The sequence below is a fragment of the Penaeus monodon genome, chromosome 30 (genome assembly GCF_015228065.2).
Source record: "Penaeus monodon isolate SGIC_2016 chromosome 30, NSTDA_Pmon_1, whole genome shotgun sequence".
In the NCBI taxonomy this organism is placed as follows: domain Eukaryota; kingdom Metazoa; phylum Arthropoda; class Malacostraca; order Decapoda; family Penaeidae; genus Penaeus; species Penaeus monodon.
This window is the reverse complement of record NC_051415.1, coordinates 34966783-34967451: the sequence shown is the minus strand read 5'-3', so window position 1 is coordinate 34967451 and position 669 is coordinate 34966783.

Genomic DNA, 669 nt, shown 5'->3' with positions numbered 1-669 from the left:
GACACTATTTTCCACAGAGCAAATAAATTACATAAAACAATTCCAAGAACAAATACATTAAGTTATCCGTTCACGAGAACTGATAGTTTTATTTAAAAAAAAAAGAGGTATACGCATTTTTTATATGACAGGATGACAAATAGCAATTGCCTAGAACTGTTCTAAAGGCACTCTCAAAAATTACTTTATGGCCGTTTTCATATAAAATATGTAGGCCTACCCGCGACATACTTCATTTTTTATTTTTTTCGTGCTTAGTTTCATCACATTTTCTCACATTTGCATATGATGTGTTTTCTCTTTTCTTTGTTACTGATCTTTTCATGCTTACCTACGGTCTTCTTTGTTTTTATTTTATTATATATGACTGCTCATTTTCCTACTGTTATGTATAATTCTATGTAAATTTATTCCATATCTGTCTATCTATTTATTGACGAATTTCTAATTGACAAGAGTCGTCTTTGTTGTCTCTATGCAGTGGTGTTATCTTTAATGAAAAGAATGTCAATGATACGATGATACCAATCATATTACAATTATTGATACCATTGTTAATACTCCCATCCACATTGCCATCATTATTTCCTTCCTAACAGCATTGCTATCATCAACATCATTAGCATTTTCTTTGCAAGATTTTCTTAGTCTTATATTTCTTTAGTCTTG